Source organism: Rousettus aegyptiacus, unplaced genomic scaffold (assembly GCF_014176215.1).
Source record: "Rousettus aegyptiacus isolate mRouAeg1 unplaced genomic scaffold, mRouAeg1.p scaffold_m13_p_8, whole genome shotgun sequence".
NCBI classification, from domain to species: Eukaryota; Metazoa; Chordata; class Mammalia; order Chiroptera; family Pteropodidae; genus Rousettus; species Rousettus aegyptiacus.
Genome location: NW_023416311.1, coordinates 93,122,292 through 93,143,773, shown reverse-complemented (window position 1 = coordinate 93,143,773; position 21,482 = coordinate 93,122,292). Strand labels below are relative to the sequence as shown.

Here is a 21,482-nt window from a genome sequence, read left to right as displayed (position 1 = left end):
CTTCCTGTTGAGCTGATTGGCTGCCTAGGACTATTTGGGAAGGAGAGCTCTGAAGCCCCACTTCTCTATCCTCCCGTCTATTAAATGGGCATCATCCCAAATGGGGAAATCGGCTACTGTCAGCTCCGCATGGTCCCTAGCGTGGTGCAGGTGCCTGACAGCAAGCTTGTGGTTGCTGAAGCCTCCATCTCAAAGACATCCACCTCCAAGAAACAGGTCGCCGCTGTGTGACACAGCTACTGGCTAAACAGCTAGATAAGGAGCCAAGCCGCCCCATGCATTAAGGTCCCCTTCTGGAAAGTCTTGGGGGATCTGGGTAACTGACTGCTTGAGTGACCCTGCTTTTCCCTTCCAGGGCCATAATTCCCATGCTCCTGTTTTAAATTCACCAACGAAGAGTGAAACCTTAAGCACCCCACCACTGACCCCCAAATCGGCAGAGCCCCAAGTCCCCTCCTCTCTATCCGTGACCTCACCGTGTGGCCCTGGGCCTGCCCTGTACCCTCCAGGACCTGCATATCATAAACTTGTTTTGTAAACTTCCCTGATAGTTGTTTCTGAAGCACATCTTGCAATTGTACAAGAAACACAGAGGACAGTCCAGCCCCAACACTGGCTCCAGTTAACAGGAAGTGTCTGCCACAGTAGTGGGCCCAGGTGAGTGTCCCCCAGCGTTCCTAGCCAATTGCCTCCCTATCAATAGGCTGAGATGACAGGAAACACCCTGTCATTGGTGGCCGACACCTGCAGGCTCAGCCTTACTCATTTCTGAGCTTATCACTGGAGTAGCAGAAAGGACATCGGCATCTGAGCCTCAGACCCGGTGGGACTTGACCTTGCATCACAGGCCGGCTCTAGGACTCCGTGCTGGGAATGAACCTGAGGCCATGGAGATTTAAGTTAAAAGGTTTCTGCTGGGGTTCATCACAGAGCCGAGCTTTGCCTCAGTTTCCCTACCACTATCACTTTACTCCCTACCCAGATTGGCCCTTGGAGCCCCAGACTCTTTGGCAAGTGTCCTGTGACTTCGCTCAGGCCTTGCCCGTGGCTCTGTGTCCCGTCACCTTTCGCTCCCTACCTGGGCTGCTTGAGATCATTCAGAGCCAACAGTCCCGGCCACCTGGAGACCCTCCACGTCTGTGTCCCCGGTGAGACTGAGCCACCTTGTCGTCCTCCCTTTCCCAGCCTTTATCCTCGTCATCGGAGTTTTTTTCTTCTTCCCTACCTGCTTATAAAATCGGGGACTTAGGATACTTCCTGCCTTGGGCCAAACCCCCCACCCCTGCCCCGTGATACCGAGAAGGTTCAGTATGGTGGAGACGCCTGCACTGGGAGACCCAGGGGGAAGGAGGATTGGGGGAGGGGTCTATCTTAGAATGTATTTTTTAAAATAAAAGCAAAAAGTAAAAATTATAATTCTTTCCTTCAGGAATAACCTTTACTGCCTAATATCTTATATTTTCTTCTAGTCTTTTCTGTTGCTATGTCATTTTAATAGTAGTTGAACCTTGACAGTGGTTTTTCATAGTAGCCGAAACTATGTAAAGGACCCTGGAACGGCACTCCCCTTTTCTCTTCCCCTTTCCTATTGCTGGCAGTGAAGGTGAGTCCAGGTGTGAGAAGGTGTGGTTAGTGCCCTGGTTACCTGTCGTGTTAGTGACAGAGGTTCCTTAGCTGTGTTGACTCGCTTGGGCCATGGCCTCCTTGTAAGGTGGGAGTCTGGGTACTAGCATTTCAGAGATGAAGAAACCTGATATCCGACGGCCTGTAGTGGCTTGCCCATCGCTGCAGTTGTGAGGCGGGGCCCACACCGAAGCTGAGCCTTCGAAGCCCACTTCTGCGTGTCCCTGTTGCAAGCACCAGGTCCATGGGATTGGACAACAGTCTCCTTGGAGTCTGATTTCAAGTGGGGAGAAGTAGCGGCAGGTGAATGGAGCCAGAAACAAAAGCAGCAGCAGGAAGAGGCCGGACAGCCGGGCGGGCTGGCTCTCACTGAGCCTTTGCGGGGCTTTCTGGGGGAGCTCCGAGGAGCCGGCCTGTTGTCCCACAGGGGAGCTCACTTTCATGCTCTCAGACACAGACTTTGTTTTCAGTCCACGTGTGCCTGCCTGGTGGGCCACTGACCGGAGGAGCAGCCACGAGGCCCACCCAGGACAGCAGAGCCTGCCTTTCTCCGGAATGTGTGTGTGTGTGTGTGTGTGTGTGTGTGTGCGTGCGCGCGCGCGCGCGCGCGCGTGTGTGTGTGTGTGTTGCGGGGGTCCCATGGCATACAGCACACAGTGGCATCCCCAGGACTCCCACGGAGTGGCAGAGTCTTGGACAGAGGCAGTCCTCGGGCACCACACGCCATTCTTCTACCAGCCCCTCCTAGACCTTCTCCTGCGGCATCTAAATGACTCTTCATTTCTTTTCTCTGAAAAGGAATAAAGTATTCTCCGTTGCCAGCGGTGTCTACCTGCTTCCCCTCCGGGACCTCTGCAGGTCCTATACAAAATCCCTGCACCAGGCCTGTGGAGAGGCCCTGGGTAAGCCGGGCCCCACGGGAAGCCAAGATGAGCATCTCTGGACGGCCTGGGAGGCGTTAGCAGGTCCTGCAAAGAGTTGTTCATTTCTTATTCCACGAACATGTACTCTGGAGCTGCTAAGGGCTAGAGAGGGACGTGCCACAACTCCCACAGCTTTCAGGGAACTGGATCCAGAGGTAAAGCTTTGAGATTCTGGAGGCTGTGCCCAGGGTCCCAGCGACCACCGCAGAGGGGCCAGGCAGCAGCGCAGAGAAAGGGGAAAAATAAAGTAGGCGACTGCTTGCTGGTGAACTTCATTCTGCCCCTAAGTCCTTTCCTACCTCTAAAGCAACCCCGACTCTGTTGGACACCTCCATATAAATAAACAATGGAGTTTATCCTAAGTGTGAACAGAGCCTAAATTCAGAAACCGGCTGAGGGGTGGTGGCTAGGAAGGTTTACTGTGTAAAGATAAGGAATTGTGAAACTTTTTGTAGCAACAAAATAATTATCACGACTTTAAGGCAAGAATAATCACTCTGTGAGGGAAGGGAGAGAGATGAGTTTCTTCCTAAACATAAAGATCATTGTTCCTTTGCAATTTGCAGGCTCGCTTTCTTGACAGGCTACTTAAAGAAAAATTGTGTAAAATCTGATTTTAAGTTGCGATTCTTCTCTGCTTCCAAAAATTAACATTTTCCTGGCACATAAATAATAAGATATATATCATATATTAATTCTCTTATAAGGAGGATTATCCTCTTTTCTGAGTTTAGGTCCTTGGCATTTTTCTAAATGTTATAATGACTTTCTTTTCTTTCTTCTTCTGAAAAGATGATGATAATTAAAAATAGCTACTCTTTTTAATATCCTTCTGTGATGAAATAAAAAGTTAAAATTAAAAGTTCCCCATGTTTGCTTTTAAATTTTTACTGTTCTACTATTTTTAAATGGCAGGGCAAATACGCAACCGCCTCTTTCTCCTACAGGAAATCACCCCTCCCCGCAAAAAAGTGGAGAAACAATTCCCTCTGTGATGATACTAAGCAATATCTGTGATCCCGACTGATCTCGACTGCGGTAACGGGGAAAAGCTGCCGAACGCACTGCAGGTCACACGCTAGTGCAGGGGGGCAGGTGCCCAGCCAGATGGGGACCAGAATCAGCGAAGCCAGCTTTGGGCCCAAACCAAAGTTGAGGGGGCGGGGGGGGGGGAGGGGGGGAAGAAGTTGAGAACGTGATGCTGAGAGGATTCGCTCGGACGCCCCGTATTTCCAGGAAGCAGTCAGTTGCTGAGGCAGGATGAAGGCAAAAGTCTCCACGTAGCATGATGAGCAGCCCGGCAGCTGCTGGCATCTGAGGGCCGGAGAGAAACAAAGGCTGATCGCGGCACCTTGAGTCTCAAGAAACTGCACTGTGATCTGGGGATGAAATCCGCTGGTTCTATGCACAGACATCGGTTACTGGGTAACAAACAACCCCTCCGCCCCCAGTATAGTTGCATAAAAGGACAACTATTTTATGTGCTGGAGTCTGGGGGTCCACTGTTCTCACTGGGTTCAGCTGAGTGGTTCTTCAGATAGTCTCACCTGGGGTCACTCGCGAGGCTGGAGTCTTCCTGGCTGGGGCTGGTCCAAGGTGGCCTTCCTTGCATGTCTGGCAGTTGGAACTGGAAAAGAAGAAATTTCGCCTGCCTCAAACTTTCTCCATAACAGCGTGCAGGACGAGAAGTCCATAGAGCAATCCCTTCTAGTGTTCTAAGAGAAAAAAATGTGACCGAAAAATAAGGCTACAGAAAAATGTTTTTAAATGTACAGGAATTCAGGGCATATAGCTTCCATATGCTCTCTTTGAATTAACCACTAAAAGGTGAAGTTTAGCCAAATGCTATAGGCCGAATTGCGTCCACCCCCTAAACATTCATATGTTGTCGTTCCGGTCCCCATTGCCTCAGACTGTGACTGTATTTGGACACAGCGTCTTTAAAGAAGTAATTAAGTTAAAATGAGCTCATCGGGGTGGGCCCTAAAACATCATGAATGGTGTCCTAATATGAAGAAGAAATTTGAAAACAGACACGTACAGGGAGAAGACCGTGTGAAGACACATCCACGAGCCAAGGAGAGAGGGCTCGGGAGGAACCAGCCCTGCAGACACCTGGATCCTGGACTTTTATCCTCCCAGACTGTAAGAAAATGAGTTTATGTTGTTTAAACCTTCCAGTCTGTGGTACCCTAGAAAACTAATACACTGACCAAGAGAAATTATTGAAATTAATGAAAGAAAGAAATGAGCATTGCATCGTGTCACCATAGGGCTAAATCTGACACAAATGCAGGGAATGTGTTCTACGTCGGCCTGACACTTGTAAGTGTGTAAATCTAGCTTTAAGGAACCTGGGTTCCAGCTGTGCTGAGGCCTCCAGGGAACTCAGGTTCTCTGGGCCATGCTTGGCTCTGTGGTCATGGCTAACTTTCAAAGTGGGCTCCAGAGAGTCGTAGGCTCTGGAGTAAGAGCCTTGCAGATGCCCCAGAGAATGAGGAGGCAAGTCTGTGGGGTCTGGACCCTTTTCTACTTCCTGGTCAGCCCTATGGGCTTTTGGTAAGATTTCACCAGAAGGGAGTTTGCTGTCACTAAAGATGCCTGAACACCGGTGAACTGGATCATTTCTGAATTCCCTTCCCGGTCGAAAAGCTATTAGCATTTTAAAGTTTGTTTCATCCCATTAACCTTAAAGAAATGTAAGGACATGTCGATAACTTACACGGGATTTGGCTGAAAGTGGGGGTGTTACCACCCAAGAAAATCAATGGGGGATGAATCTTGGGAGCTGGCTGCCCAGCTCTGGGGTGGCCTCAGGGGAAGAGCCCAGCGTTACTACCTGTCCTGACGGGCAGAAGTAGGCTCGTTGGAGGCGTTTGTGCTGAAGCAAATCCTTGCCATTGTCGCTCTTCTCTTTCCTTTTCAGCTCAAGGTTTAGGTCTCACGACCAGACCTCACAAAGGCTGGGAATTCCCCCCTTAATAAGTAAACAAACAGCACATGGCTTCTAAAAGGCTGACCTATGATTCTTTTCTCCAACCATCATCCTTAAAGAGCCTCGTGGAAGGTGGCACTCCCTACATAACAGGTACCACTGCATGTTTCTCTTTTTAGAAGTAGAAGTCTTTTTTCTCTTCTCGGGACCTCTGGAAGGTTGTTATTGGTGTATGGCAGTGTTTTCGAGGTGTGCGGTGTGTGGGGTAAAGGAGGGACAGATAGTCAGAGAGTGTGAGTGAGAGTCTTCTGAGGAGAGACTGACTGCTTATCGCACTGGGACTCAAGTTCTGGATGCCGCAGTCGCTTCGCTTCTCGGTCAGGAAGTGTCAGACAAGTTCATAGACCACTACGAGCTTGCAAATAAACTGTTAATAGAGAGACCTCCAGCTGGGTTGGAGCAGGAAAGGGGAAACCCTGAGGTCATTCACCAAACAGAAACAGAAAAACAAGTGGTACTCAGAAGACAGGGAGGCTGAACACTAACCTGTTTGCTGGGGAGCCCAGGGACCCCAGGAAATGGGCAGGGGCTCTCCAAAGTCTGCAGAAGCAGGCGAGTATCAGGCTTCAGAAGCCAGCCAGGGTGACCGAGGTCTAGCGTACTGGGTTTCTAATGGCTCCTCTGAGACCCAGCATCGCATAAGAATTAGTAGTGCAGATGGTTGCCTGACTGAGTTTCCACAATGCAACTTGGATGTATTTTCATATGATTTAAGAGGCTCGGTGGCCTCTGAAAGGGAACGCAGTGCAGCTGGCCCATAAAGCTGCTGTAGTTTGGGATTTGGAAAAGTCCTCTTCAGAGACAGTCACGACAGCCCTGAGTCATGCCCGGGGCCAGAGCTCAGGCTACCCAGGGAAACAGCTGTCACCAGAGGGGTGGGGGCAATGAGCAAGACATCTCATCAATACTGCGTCTTCCAGATGGGAGAGGGCGGTGTCTTGCTCGCTCCATCAGACTCAGCTCCATTTCCTGGGTGGCCTGAGCTCTAGCACTCCCCTGAGAGGAGGCCTTACTTTGTTCGTTAGCTGGGAAGCAACGAGAGGACCGTTCTCAGCGATGCTCCATGCCTGCTGTACACCTTGCTAAGGAGGATTTGGTTCTAACAGACCCCAGAGGTGAGTTCAGATCTCAGCTCCCCACTGAGCCAGAGACTTCCACTTATCAGTATTTTCTGGAAACCCGTGCTCTTGCAATGTGCTGGTTTGGATAGCCAGGACATTCTGCTCTTCCCCTCCCCCCTTTGAAATATTACTTGGTAATTTATTCATGTATTCATTTATTCAAAAAATACTTAATACTCACTAGGTATGAAACCTCAGTCATCCAGCCATGGTGGCGACATGTTCTGGCCCTGCGTTAGCCACTGTACAAAAGAACAGTTAGGCCACTGACTTTATTGGTGGAGGAAAAATGGCTTTTAATCATTTAACACTCACATTGTCCCTGTGCCGTGCACAGTTACAAATATTAACTCAATCCCATGAGATAGGTAATTTTACTATCCCCATTTTACAGATGAGGAAACTAAGGTACCGAGACATTAAAGAGACCTGCCCGAGGTCACACAGCGAGGAAGGGCGTAAATCCCGCAGTCTGGCTCCGGCACCCGCGCCCTTGAAGGCTACGCCAGGCTGCCTCTGCTGCAGACAAATGCCCATCCACAGACCGTACTGGAACGAAAAGAGTGCTCAGTGCCCGGAAGGGACCGAGGGAGTTTTGCAAGGAGAATTACAACAGCAAAGGAGCCTGGAGGAGGAACGTCTTGGGAAGGAGGTCGGCGCTGTCAAAGGGCGGCGGTGAGCAGCAGAGGGCGCGGAGGTTGTAGGGTAGGCAGAGTCCGGCTGTATTCAGTTTCATTCGGTAGTTTTCAAGGTAAAGTAGGAAAAAAAAAGGGTCTGTCTTTAAGAATAAAATAGAATGATCGTGCAGGAAAATCGCATGTTTTCATTTTGAAAAGGGCCCCGTTGCACATTTCACACATCTTTGATCCTCTCGACCCCCCTGGAAGGAAACGGATCAGGTCTGGTTGGCCCCTTTATGGCGCCACCCCACCCACACCACCCTAATTTCCATTCCCTCTTCTTTGTTTCTGCTCGCAGAGCCTCGGTTCCACTCTGGGAAGCCACGTGTCCAGCCTGAGGCAAATACCTCTGTCCTAGCCCACCCCATGGCCAGGGATGGCTGTGCACACCATCCTGGCCCATGAGACATAGATTGAAATCTGCTGAGGGCTCTGGGAAGCTGTTTGCTTTTCCCAGTAAGTGGCATAAACTTGGGGACATCATCACTTTCCCTGACTCTCTACCTTGAAAGGGGCAAGATGCCTTTAGCTGCAAGAGCCATCATGTAATTGTGATGCAGTAGGAGGGGGAGAAAAGGCAAGAGGCTCTGAGAGGCTGACCCTGGACTGGTGCCACTGGTTGCCTGCAGACAGACTTTGTTATGGGGAGTGGAGGGATAAGCTCTTATTCTACTTCTATTACTGGGAGTTCTAGTGCCTGTATTCTCTTCCTGAATAATACACCTATTACACTTTAAGCAAACTAAGGATGAAGACGTTTCAGACTTACTTACGTACCAGAGAAGAGATTTAAACCCAGATTCACCTGGCTCTGCACCGGATGCTCCTTCCACTATATGTGATGATAGAATTCTTATTTTGCCTCTAGGGATTTCTTTTTCTGTTCATACTTTCTTGGCATTACTCTTTCCAACCCCCAAATCTGCATTGCCTCAGCCCCTCCTGGGCAGCTGTGACTTCAGGTGACCTCACCCTTTTCTAGTTGCCAGAGGAAAGTCCCTGACCAGTAGTGTAAATGTACAGACTAGCCAAAAGCTCATGGATGACACGGTCTGCTCCTACAAAGATGAGTTGGCCAAACAAGAATCTTTCTTGTAGAGATTACAACTAGTTCATTCCAGGAGACTGAGAAAAAAAATAGGGGAGGGTAGTGTTTTGTATTATCTGATCAGTGTGCCGAATATCACAAATGCGACTCGAGCTGGATCTCCTCTGCTCGCCCCACCTCTGGCTTCACGCCCCCACCCCATCCCCCGGTTCCACTTTCTAGCCTTCTCCAACCTGGTCTATGACCAAGAATGTTGTCCTGTGAGGACCACATAAACGGCAACCCCACTTCTGGCTTCTGTTTGGGTTTGGCTAATAGGGAGCTGTCAGAACTCAGGAAATCAGAAGGAGGGTAGAGAATGACATTGGGTTATTTGTTCCACCATCTGCCTCCCTACGGGTCACCCAGTTGGCGGCACCCCTCTACAGAAGGCCACAGCTCCATTAGGTGACTGTCTTCCCACAGCTACTCTCTTTGGTTCCCTGTAATTGTGCCCATTCCGTTTCCTCTTGTGCCTAGACTATCTAACAGCCAGGATGCAAGAAAAACAGTGGTACCTCACATTAAGGCAATGTGAGGAGAGTCCAGCAAACAAACCCTTCACAGAAATGGGAACAGGCTCCTGGGAACCCAATTAACACAACACGGTATTCTGGGACTGAAACCGGCAAGGCTGAAGGGGCAAGGAGAGGGAGCTCCAAGGCAGGACACAGCAAGCTCATAGCCAGGGAGTCAGACAAATAAATGCCTCAACCTCCCTCTCCTCCTTTCCTCTCATCTCTTACTGGTGCTCACAGCAAGAAGCTGGAAAGTTGCATATCACACAAGCCAACAGCCTGGGTCACTAGACAGATAGAGAAGGATGAAAAGCAGATCTGAAGGGTTGAAGGGAAGGAATCCAGTATGAGATGACAATGACTGCCCGCAGTCCTAACCCGAGGACAGTGCCAATTCACAGTGCCAATTATTGAGTTATTGCTTCCTAGCTTCAGACCCATTCTGCTGTTCTCTGCTCTGTGATGCTGGGGCTGGGACAAGGTTTCCGCCTTGCCAGCTGGCTCCCTATCAGGTCCTGCCAACGGGAGCTCCAGAGGACAACAGGGAGCCTGGGAAGGAAGAAGAGACTTGCACCTTCCTCGTTGCTTTCTGCGAGTTTTGTGTTTGCCTCCGGTTTCTGCCAGCTTCACCCAGCCTTGCCCTCCGCCCCAGCAGAGACAGTTCATTCCGGCAGCAGCAGTACACTCCAGCTGATGGATTTTCTAACACCTGGAGAACTAGCCTCGTTGTACCCCCGTTGGAGACACCAGCGCCAGCAGCCAGCTCCTCTGCCTCGGAGGTTTGCGTCCCAGCCCGTGGGAGCCCTCCTTTGATTGGCAGCTCCTGCTCAGCGTCTGAATCTCTGCTCTGTGGGAGCCCTCATAAGCTTTAATAATTTCAACTTCTTTCCTTCGTTTCTCCAGTTCTAGGGGAAACAGGTTCTTTCTGCAGTTGTCATTGCCATGATTATTTTGTGTTCTCTTTTTGGTACAGATAAAAGGATCCTGGGTCCCTCAATCACCATATGGAGGATAGCTACTCACCAACCAAGAATGGATTCACCAAGCTATTATTTGAGCAAGAAATAAATTGTATAAAGCCACCAAAATATGGAAATTGTTTCTTACAGCAATTAACTGTACCTATTATTCCTAAAAAGCTTTTTAAAGCACGTATTTCTAGACTCCATCCCAAACCTACAAGATCAGAAACTTCTAGTGCTGCATCTGGTAATTTATAATTTTACAATGCTATTCAGCTTGGTTTGGGAAGCAAAGCCTAAATCACTCTAAAGGGACAGATATATATTAGCATTTGCCAAGTAGCAACTAACCAAATTATGGTTATGGTACTCAGAAAGAATAAATCCATATCCCTAAAATTAACCTAGTACTTTTTAACTGCTCTTTATATAATAGAAATCTCACTAATAGACTCAGTTCGAAGATCAGCATGAAGTGAGCTGTGGAGGCATTTGCCATTCCCAGCAGGAAAGGGCTTTCGGATATACTGATTGCCTGCCAGCGTTGGCCGCCCCTCGGAACCAGAGCTTTTGCCAAGTATGTGGCAGACATTGGGCAGATTTAAATAATAGAGACAATTGCTGGCACTCTCCGGCCCAGAGGACTCGAACTCCTGGCACGAGATGGCCTGACACAGCATTTCATGCTCTGCTGGATTCATGCACTCATATTACTTCTTCCCCGCCCCCCCCCCCGGTCCCCCCCAGCACCTGATCTTCGTCAGTGGTCTCCCATCCAAGCACTAACCAGGCCCGACCCTGCTTAGCTTCTGAGATCAGCCGGGATCGGGCTTATTCATGGCAGTAGACTCATGTTAGTTCTTATGGCTGCTTTCAGGTGACAGCACTAATGAAGGCGTGTACTCGGTGACAGGCATCTACTCCCTGGGGTCTCCCATAGGCCTTGGTGAGGCCGGTTGGCAAGGTTTTTCTGAATGCAAGCGACAACCTGAAGAGAGAGTGAAGGAAAGGCAGAACTTGGGCGGGAAGCATCATGCCGTGAGGAAGGGTTATGGTCCGTGGTGCTAATGGCTGGGAGGTATCGGAACCTTTCCTGTGCTTCTCAAGCTGCTCTAAGTGATCACTGTTGATTCCGTGTCTACTGCCAGGACAGGAGAGTAGAATGTCAGGGCTGAAAGCAGCCCCTTGCCAGGCTCCACGGAATTCCTTCACAAGGGCTTCATTCTTCATAGAGAACGTGAAGTCAAAAGGTTCACTCTCTGCCTTTGAGCAGGATGGCCACCTAAAGAGTTCACACTTCTTGACAAAAAAGGCTCCTGGGAAGCTTAAGGGCATGTTCTCACAGTGGCCTGATATGCCCAAATTAGCAGTAATTATGTCTGGAGAGAGAAACAACAGGTCTAAAGAATTATATGTGTAACTTTTGGCACATGGAATGGAATGAAATAAAAAAGGAATGCATTCCAAAACCGACGAAGATTTTTATCCTGTTGGGAAAAATCCTTATAGCCTGGTCTAACAAGAGACTGCGATGACTTGAGACGTAAGAAGACCCCAGCGCCCCATCTTTCTGCAAGAAGGAAGCAGGTCGTGAAAGCTTCCCAGCCACCTAAACTGACGTATTTCCCCTCTTCAGAAATGGACAAGTGGGTGATGAGAAAGGAAGACTCCCAAGAAAGAAAGATCAGGGTCAAAAGCCATGGGGAAAAATAGACTTGGGAACTACTCCCTGGGAGCAGAACTGGGGTCTAAACAAGGAATATTACCTATGGCCAGATGGGGAGACCTGGCAACATTTGAACAGAAAGTTTCAGAACGGACCAGTAACCTGTTTGAATGGGAGTATTTATTCCGATTATCCTCTGCCTGGTTCACCTTTAATCTTTTGTGTATGTGAAGCAATTAACTAGCTTTTTTAGTTCATAGTTCCCTGTATCCTATTGTTTGAGATGCTTTTTGCAGTAGACATAATTTTAAAGATGTCTCTCAAAGACTCCAGTCCCCTGGTTGTTCAAACACTAATCTAGTTACTGTTGTCAATTACAGATGTAATTAAGGTCACAGCTGGCCCTAATATGGGGATATCATCTTGAATTATGTGGATGCCCCCAATGTAATCAGATGAGTCTTTAAAAGTTAAAAATGTTCTCTAGCGAGAGCAGAGATGAGGCAGGAGGGGAAGTTAAAGAAGTTCAAAACATCGTTGGCTTTGAAGATGAAGGGGCCCAAGACATGTGGGCAAATTCTAAAACCTGAGAATGCTCCCCAGCCAACAGCCAACAAGGCAACAGGGGCCTCAGACTTACAGTTGCAGGGAAATGAATTCTGCCATCAACTGAATAGGCGTGGAAGTGGATCCACCCCCAGAGCCTCCAGATAGGAATGCATCCCTGCCAACACCTTCATTTCAGCCAGGTGAGACTAAGCAGAAGATGCTCTGAGCCTTGCTGTGTCTAGACTTCTGAGACACATTTCTGTAAGAAAATAAATTAAGGCTGTTTTAAGTGACTACGTGTGTGGTCATTTGTTATGGCATTCCTTTCCCATAGAAAATTTCCTTTTCAATAGGAAACAAATATATCGAAGGATCCTCAAGGTCTAGTAGCTTGCTTCTTCCATTTAAAACTCAACAGCACTGCTAGATTCAGATGATGAACGATGAACTTACCGCTCTAGCCCTAAATAGCAACAAAGAGAGAAAGGTAAGAAACACTAAATAAGTCATGATTCTGACATCGCTCACTGAAGTAAAGTCTTGTGATATCGCCGTTTAAAAACTGTGACTTCTCCAAGTGCGTTGGGGTGGGACGAAGGTGAGATATGTCAGTGCATGGGATTGCGACCCTCGGATCCAGATCTGCATGTTTTGAGAACCGAAGAGCAGTTGCTTAAATGACATGAAGTCTGGGTAATGGAAAAAGCCCCATATCAATATTTCTAAGCTTCAGTTTTCCCTTCCGTGAAAGAAATTATGCATCTTACTGTAGAAGATCAACCTGATGATATTATTTTTGCAATTTTTACCGTATCTGTATGCTACCCACTCTACCATATACTTAGTATTTTCCTTTAATTAACACACTTCCCACTTTTTTTGCACAATAAAATAATCACATAGCTACTAAAAAATGTATATATCTCCATCCATATAATACCTAGTATCATCTCACATACTGTTCTTTGAAAAACCGTAAACTGAGACAATTGAAACAAGATAAATAGTAGAAAAATCCTATGCAAGTGTAAGGATTGAATTATATATTTTCAAACATTATTCAAGAATTGTATTTGGGAATAACAATTAAAAACAAAATCCCAGGGCCAGATATATATGTTCACAATATGCTGATCACCTAAAGCTTGTACATGCATTTGTTCAATAGGTTGCCCACCAGCCCGGTGAGACTAACCAGATGATTGATTATAGGAGAGATCAATAATCTTATCTCTGGTTTTCAGAGTCTCTGCGTTATACCAGTTTAGCCATTTTGCTAGTACAGGGGTCCCTGTGTCCTGTCCCTTCCATTGGCTGAGGCAGGATTGGCAGAGGGCAGGGCGTGAGGGAAGACAAACCACTTTCTTAGATAGAGCACTGGCGGTCACATGTCTAGACAGACAGCTTAAAACAGGCTCATAGAGCACCATCACCCTGGAAAGAAACAAGAGCAGAACAGCAAGCCCACATTCCCCAGAGGGGCACGGGAGTAGCTAAAAGAACGTGAGGGACCCTGGAGGTTAGGATCTGTGTGGATGGCCACCCAACAGCAGACGGGAGGAGGAACAGTTGAGCAGATACAGTGTGGAAAAATGTATATGAGCTCCCTGAACCTTAGACATAATCCCAAAGTGAGGAAAGGCAACCTAAAGTGACAGAAATTAAGTTTCTGCTACCAAAGGAATAAGGGTTAAAAAAAAAAAAAAAGCCACATGTAGCAGCAGAAAGAGAGTCGAATGTCTTGCTCACCTGACTTTGACAACTGAGATTTGTAGCAATTATAAGAAGACCAGTGGTCGTTTGTTGATAGCTGACTGTGTGCCAGATCCTGTGCGTGAGCTGTCTTACTTGGTCTTCTCAACACCTCGATTGTGTTGGTATTACATGCCTGCTTTATGGATGAGAAAACAGAATCTTAGAGATGTCACACAACACAGCCAAGAACTCCCAGTTAGTGAGGGGCAGAGCCAAGATTCCAACCTAAGCCATCTGGTCTGAAGCCCAGACTTTCAGTTAATTAATTAATTAGCGTTCGAAGGTAAACACGACTTCAGGTTATTAGCTTCAGAGGGTCTATTAGTTGAAGTTGGATTGCTTATAACAAACTGCTGCTGTTATGTAAACTCTTTTGATATCTAATACACATACAGAGAAGTTCACGTAAGTGCACAGCTATAAACGTTCACAAACTGAACACACCCACATCACCAGCACGCGGATCAATAAAAGAACATGAGCAGAACTCCAGCGGTCCCCCACTACTACCCTTGCGATCATAACCCCCGCCCCAAAGCTAATCATTATCCCAGAGCCAACTATTCTGTGCTCCACAGAATTAGAGGTCAGTTCTTGCAGACTTTGCCTTTCTGGATCTGGCTCATGAGACTAGCAGTCCCCACTTCTCTTTTCAAAGCTATTTCATCATCGAGAAGAAACCTAAGCTTCAAGGGCTCAACTTACCAGCTTTCTTCTTTCTGCCAGTTTTTTAGTTCAATTCAACTTGGCAAATACTTACTCAACTATAAGCATTTTTGTGTTCATTGAGCAATGGGTTAGAAGAAACAAATTAAACAATCATGTGCCTGCCTCCTAAAAAAGCAAAAGAATATGATTGGGTACCTGTGTCCTGTTAAACCTGTTTGGAAACTGTAAAGTACTAAGTACACGCAAGGTGATGTTATGGATTTCTATGGCTGGCATTGCAGATGCCTGATAAGGCAACATTGGTGTCTTAAGGGTGTCCGGACTGAATGCTTTTCCAAGAATCCCCTAGATCATCCGTGTGTTGCTGGATTAGAGGATAGGTTCCAAGCTAGTTTGGGTTATACTTTTTGGGTATATTTTCCCAAGGCAGCTATTGATAAATTATCAAACTAAAAGCTGTCCTGTATGTTTTCCAAAAGTTCTTAGGTTATCACGAAAATGCCTCAGGGCAGGAAATTGATCTACTGTCTCATAGTCCGTTTCCTGCGTGAATCAGTCAGTCTTTTCTGTCATTCTCTAGGCAGAACACTTACACAGACTAGCCGTGTGTGTGTGCTGTGCGTGACTATGTTTGTATGTGTGTCTGTATAAAAAGTGGAGCATTTAAAGACAAAGACACAATCTTCACTTTAATTTTCACGTATAAGAAGAGATTTTTCCTCTGTTTCTAGTTTTTGAAAGTCATTACTTCCCAGAACACAGAGCCCACATTATTTCTGTTCTTTTATTTCTGAAAAGCAGTTGACCTGTCTTCTGGTTGTCCACTGAACCCTCTTTCTACCCTTGTGCACCCTTCTCTATGCCCCAGGGAAGGCCCCTTCTCAGCTCAACGGGCCCCCTGGCTCTCTGGTTTCCTAGTCTGGTTACAACAGTGGAAACAGTGGGTGCCAAGAGAGCAAGAAGAGTGAAGAATGGGGTGGAAGTAAATGATTCCCCTGGTTCCATCCCTGCCGTGATTCCTCACCCAAAGTCCCAGCTCCTGGCAAGCGGCTCTCTCCACACAGCTCTTCTTCTCTCTCTCTCTCCCCCTGCCATCCCTCCCTCCCTCTCTCACTTCTTCCCTCCCCACTTTGCCCCTTCTCTGTTTAGGTAACTGCTCCCCCTTCTCCTCCCTTAGGGTTACATATGGCAAAGAGATCCATCACAGTACTCTGTTGTCCTTTTATAAAGTTTCTCTCAAATTACCCACTTTGAATGTGCCAGGTCTTTCCTGCTAGGTTGTTAACTGATGCAGTAGCCAAATCTAGCACCGAGACCTGGGCAGCGATGCTCAAAGCACAGGCGGCCCTTGAACATCATCTTGAGCATTTATAGCGGATCCATTTCTCCCAGTCTTGTTTAGATAAACACTGTCTAGTTTCTTCAACTAGGAATTATTTGGGGGAATCTTTTGGTCCTCACGATGATGCCATCTTTCTTTTTTTTTTCAATGAATATTTTCTTTTCCTAGATGGATTAGGTGATGATGTTTCATCTTTAAGAAGGAGCTCTCAGACCCAAACTAGCTTTAGTGAGATTTTATAAAATATTGAAACTTTTTTTTTTTTTTAAAGGCACACAGAGAGAAGCAGACAGGAACCTGAGGAGTAACTTTAACTATTAAAACTTATTAACTCTTTTGGGCTTGAACTTCAGTGTGGTTTCCAGTCTCCACAATTCCCGCTTTCCATGTTCACGCAGCTTCCTCTCACGGGTGCCCGGACGCCCCGCTTCAGGGACACACACAGGGACTCGCAGGCTGCCAGGCTAGATGCCGTGGGCCCCGGACCATGGGAACTTTCAGAAGCTGGAAGTCCTTTAGCCCAGTGGGGTCTCAGTTAATAATAAAGGCAAAGAGGTAGGTCTAGTGGGCTGACTGGATTTCTAGAATGTTCTTTTCCATAGCTGATCTTCCTAGAAATTATTCCAGAGCGTCTCTGTCTATCTCTATACTGTCGGTGTTCTTGAAAAGCAAATTTATATCTGCATTTGGTGATTATTAGGGTTGCGTAATATTTAGGCTCCACTGGGGTCTATTGATTTATGAATATTTATATGTAATGATAGACTTTTAAAAAGTTCTCCTAGCTTGAAAACTGCCTTTAATTAAGAACCAAATCTGTCATAATAGTATGTTTATTTTTTATTTTCGTATGCTGGTCTGGAAGGAGAAAGGAAGAAGAAAACATATTAATTTAAAAGAAACAGTCAGTAAAGAAAATTTAGAAAATAGACAAAAACAGGGGGTAAGCCACCCCAAATCTCCCTGCCCCGATGAAACCACTAATATTTTCCTGTGTTATAGTCAGATAGTTTTCTAAGAATAAGTATGTTTATTTCAGATACATACTGTAAACTGCATTTCCCACTTTATCAAACGTTTGTCTTTAACAACATTCTCGTGATTAAAATTTTAAATCTTTCTTAATACTCTATAGTGAGTCTAATTCTATTCTGTTTTTTTTCTATGACAAATACCCTGTTGATGAACATTCATATACGAAAAGCAATTTTTAAATTTGTGATTATTTCTTTAGATATCATTCCTCCCTCACCCACAAAACACAAGCTCAGCTCCAACTACTATGTTCTCATAATTCCTTCCATAACACAATTACATATTATATATTTGAGGCATTTCTAAATGAATGTCCGTCGTGTTTCCTACACTTTAACCTCCCTGAATGTGGCACATTGTCTGTTTTGCTGATCGTTTAATTTCGCAGTACCTGGCACAGTGCCTGGCTCATAGTAGGTACACAATAAATGTGAGATTGAGACAAGCAATATGCAGAGAAATCAATAATGCAAAACTGATGGACCAGAAAACAATCCTAATGCATGCAGGGATCTAAATATTTTTGTAATGTGCATAGGATAACTGGATAACTATTTAAAATTAAGTAGACCTTTACCTATTACTATATGCCATAATAAATCAGAGATTCATTAAAGAGTTACATATTTAAAAAGCAAGCCACACACATACACCAGTAAAATAGGTGTGAATATTGGTCTGTATATTGAGAAGGATTTTCTAAATTATCTAACAATGAAAGAAATCTCAATGACTAAATATTCAAGACCCTACAAAAATGTAGAAACTCTACATATCAAAAATATCACAAACAAAATCAAAGGATAAGTAAGATTCCTAGAACAATACTTGCTCGAGTATGGAACACTAAGGATTAATGTCCTTCCTCTAATAGCTGTCTTGCACACATCTGCAAGAAAATGATTTTAATCCAATCGATAAACGAAAAAAGAATGTGAATAATTTACACATGCAAGATAAATTACATGTTAAAAGTTAAACAAAAATAAAAAAATGTTTAATTTTAATAATAGTGAAATAAATGCCAGTTAATTAGAGTTGCCATTTTTCACATGTTGAGACTCAAAAAAAGTTGTTGATGCTCAATGCTGATGAAGGCATGTCAAAAGAGACAGTCACATAACTTGCCGTGGGAAATGGACATCGGTACAATCGTTCAAGATTTTCAATGAGCGTTTCTTATTTCGATATATGCCGCCTCGCTTCCTCACTGCCTTGTCATTTTGTGTCCTCATATTTGTTTTGTATCAACTCAACTACTTGTTGGTTTCTTTGTTTTCCCTCATAGCGTAAGGATATATATCCTCAAATAAAAACATGAAAAAATAATACATAATTTTCCCCCATACTTTTTTTTTTACTATAAACAGCTGCTATTTCGTCATGATAATAGTAGAGATTTTTAGTTCATTGATTCCTTAATTAAGTAATGAGTGTGCTACCTTTCTTAGCTCTTCGGTTGCCTATACCAAACGGTCTTTCAAGGGCTTCTCTCTTAAGGAACCCTTGCATTCCATGCCATGAAATCCAATGGGATGGAATGGAGTAGGAGGAGCTGGGACATGAATCGAGTTTTGCAGGTAGGTGTCTGGGCTCTCTACGACTAGTGGCATGAAGTGAGAGAAAACGTTTGGTATAAGAGAAAGCGAGCGGGTGACTTTGCATTAATTAAAACACAGAAATAAGGGGAGGTGCAATAAAAAAGAAACGGGAAAAGATTTGGAATCAAGGTAAGTATAAACACAGAATGGAGCTATGTTCCTAAACATTGGGCAAAGATTCCTCCACCCTTTAAGTAAAATTTATGTTTGCCGCTAGGGGGCGTTCAGATGTCGAATAACCCGGGGCATGGCAGACAGAGCGATTAGCCTTACTGGTGTGCGTCATCAGCGCTGCATCCACCTAGCACTAGTGAATTCTTGTCTCAAATTCTTCCCTGGATACATTTTAATATTCCATGCAATTTGTCAGTTCTCATTACAATTGGTTAAAATCATGGCCCAAAGCAGTTACAGTTGTCGAAGTCACTGCTGTGTGGTTTTTCTTCTATTGTCTAGGAATTTACACTTGGAACTTGTTTCTATATTTTTCCCCTTAGGAACTTGACACTACTTCTGCCTTAGAAATAGTTAGAAACGATGTCCCAGGCAAAGAGTTCTTACGAAAAGAATGAGTAAAGCAAAGGTCTTGGGTCTGAAACAAATGGCCAGTTGGGGTTTTGTTCTGTATTGTAGTGGTTTTCTTTTTTGGCAGGTTTAAACAAAGCTTTTCAACGTTTTCCTTTCCAAGCAAGATCAGCGTTGAACAAACCATGTTAGACCACAATGGTATAAGATGTTAATAAGTTTCGATAGATGTTTCTTTTGTAGGTTCTCATTCTATTTAACATGCATTTAAGATTCTGAGTTTGCTCCGTGAGAGACATGAGAAATACAAATATGATTCCTTTATAAAAGATTCGCTCTTAAGACGAAGAATGCTTTGCACATAGTGTTTACATATAAACATACAGCTAAAAATAACCAAATATCGTGGTGCCAGCATTGATCTAGATTTTCACAGCCATACATTACTTGAGTGGCTTATATCAGTGTTTCTTACTAAGAAAGGACATCCTGTGGAGACCCAGAGGGTCAGACGGACTCTTTGAATAAGTCCATCTTCAGCCCCCAGGGTGTCTGTCTGGTATGATTTTCTGTAGGATCCGCTGTCATGCTAGAGAGTAGGCTGCAAAATGCTGAATACCTGCGCTTACATGGGAAGCTGGGTGTTTTGTTTTTTTTTTTTTAATTTTATTTTATTAGTTTCAAGTATACAGTGCATTGGTTAGACATTTGTATGGTTTATAAAATGGTCCCCCGATTGTTCTTTCTCTCCTCTGGCTCTTCACCTAGCCATTACCTTAATGCTGACTGCATTCCCTATGCCGTGCTCCCCATCCCCGTGACCATCTATAAACTACTAATTTGTACTTCTTTAACCCTTCACCCCTTTCTCCCAGCCCCCCAACCCCTCTCCCCTCTGGCTGTCACCAGATTGTCCTCTATGTTGTGAGTCTGTTTTTGATTAGTTTGTTCTTTATGTTCCTTAGATTCCACATATAAGTTAAATAATATGGTATTTCTATTTCTTTGACTTATTTCACTCAGCATAATAACCTCTAGGTCCATCCATGTTGTTGAAAATGGTAGAATTTCATTTTTTTAATGGCTGAGTAATATTCCATTGTATATATGAACCATAACTTCTTTGATGAGCATTTAGGTTGGGAAGCTGAGTGTTCTGAAGTTTGTTTTGTGGGAGAAAGAAGTTTCTGTGAGACGTAACATATCATATGATACGTAAACATGATAAACAGCTATCTTATGTGCCTGAGCCTGCAGCAAGGCCAGTGAACCAAATGTTGGTTATGGGTCACTCTTAGCCGAAAGATACCACGAGCATGTTTATCAACAGATGTCTGATTCTGTCCCCGGGTTATCACCAGACTGTGTTGTCCTAAGTCACAGTGTGTGGTGACTGCCTGCATAAAATTATCAATTTAGCTGCCATATAGAATAAAGAGGGTCCAGTTTTATAGTACCAACCTCCTCAAATGAAGAATAGCTTTCAAACCCACAAACAACAAGTCCTGAGGTTATGTATAAGCATGAGTTATTAATGAATATATTGATTACAGACACATTACAGCTTAGTCCTAAAGTGCCACTTTAGTCACAATAAATCAATTCTGGGTTACATGTTACCAGTATCTGTGTCCAAAGGGGAAGCCAGTTTTGGGGGAAGAGTCAATATTTAGAAGGAAAGAACTAGGAATAGACTTTCTTTCCTTATTTCTTTTCTCTTCTTTTTTTTAGCTAGAGCCTTCTCACCAAGCAAACACTCATTTTTGACTAGGAACAGTTCAATATGAAGGACAGATTTCATATGAAAGACAGCTTCACCCTTCATGGTGGTAGGATACTACCCTGTGTCCTTCGCTGCCCACCCTTTGTCCTTTATTGCAAGTTTATTTGGTACTTTTTACCCACTTTCTGTGCTTAATATTAAGTCCTGGTGAATGCCAAAACTGAACGGTCTAATTTCAAAATCATTTACATTCACAGAGATATGATTGCGTATAAACACATATGATCATCTTCACATATATAACTATTTACACATTTACATTTACATCACTCATGTATGCATATCCATGTGTATAAAAGGACCTGGCCTTTTAAAATCAGAAGTGAGACCATTATGGACTGAACATATGTGTACCCTTCAAATCCATGTGTCTCTGCCTTAACTTCTAATGTGAAACCTTCGGGAGGCGATTAAGTTTAGGTAGATGAGGTCATGAGAGTGGAGCCCCAGGATGGCATTAGCACCCACAAGAAAAAAGAAGAGGCACCAGAGCTTCCTCTCCCCATCAGCTGAGGACGCAGTGGGAAGGTAGCCATTTAGCCAGCCAGGAAGAGGGCCCCGCCCACAACGGAACCTGCTGGCGCCTCGATCTTGAGCTTTCCAGCCTCCACTACTGCAAGAAATACATGTCTGTTGTTTAAGCCGCCC

General features: G+C 45.0%; 2 long non-coding RNA genes across 3 annotated transcripts in view; one reads left to right on the top strand and one right to left on the bottom strand.

The window, feature by feature from the left end:
- The first annotated feature begins 5,401 nt into the window (after nucleotides 1-5,401).
- On the top strand, nucleotides 5,402-7,166 carry LOC107498640. Its single transcript, XR_001594111.2, has 3 exons — nucleotides 5,402-5,634; nucleotides 6,567-6,656; nucleotides 7,057-7,166. It is a non-coding gene; the product is annotated as an uncharacterized LOC107498640 (long non-coding RNA).
- Nucleotides 7,167-7,384: 218 nt separating this feature from the next.
- LOC107509696 overlaps nucleotides 7,385-21,482 on the bottom strand; it is a 35,504-nt gene continuing 21,406 nt past the window's right edge. The window contains exons 3-5 of one of the 2 annotated variants that reach the window (XR_004952610.1): nucleotides 13,874-14,015; nucleotides 12,216-12,383; nucleotides 7,385-7,542 (exon numbers count right to left, since the gene is read on the bottom strand). This is a non-coding gene — a long non-coding RNA (uncharacterized LOC107509696). The remainder of the gene's footprint in view (nucleotides 7,543-12,215; nucleotides 12,384-13,873; nucleotides 14,016-21,482) is intronic. The other variant, XR_004952609.1, reaches the window with a different exon arrangement.